Here is a 287-nt window from a genome sequence, read left to right as displayed (position 1 = left end):
TGATTATTCTACTCTGTTAATTAAAAGGCTGTTTATATGCATATCCGCTAATTGTTTTTGAGAAGAACACATGTAAGAGGCTGACAATTAGCTGAACATATACTTGTTTAATTAGTGACACTGCATTTTAGAATCTTTATTTGAATGTGGCAATTAACATTTTTTTATTTTTAAACATTTATTTGAATATGGCAACATAATATTGCACTCTACAATATTTCTATGAATAAATCTCTGGCAGAGACTATCAGCCAATCACTGTGTGCATAGTTAATAAGCATGCTGAC

The 287-nt window shown here is 30.0% G+C and overlaps 1 protein-coding gene across 4 annotated transcripts in view; it reads left to right on the top strand.

Moving 5' to 3' along the window:
• Positions 1–287, top strand: part of ift52 (intraflagellar transport 52 homolog (Chlamydomonas)) — a 12,472-nt gene that overhangs the window by 10,046 nt on the left and 2,139 nt on the right. The window lies entirely within an intron of this gene.

Source organism: Sinocyclocheilus rhinocerous, unplaced genomic scaffold, assembly GCF_001515625.1.
Source record: "Sinocyclocheilus rhinocerous isolate Xijiao unplaced genomic scaffold, SAMN03320098_v1.1 scaffold1449, whole genome shotgun sequence".
NCBI classification, from domain to species: Eukaryota; Metazoa; Chordata; class Actinopteri; order Cypriniformes; family Cyprinidae; genus Sinocyclocheilus; species Sinocyclocheilus rhinocerous.
Note: the sequence above shows the minus strand (reverse complement) of the source record. Positions and strands in the feature narration are given on the sequence as shown.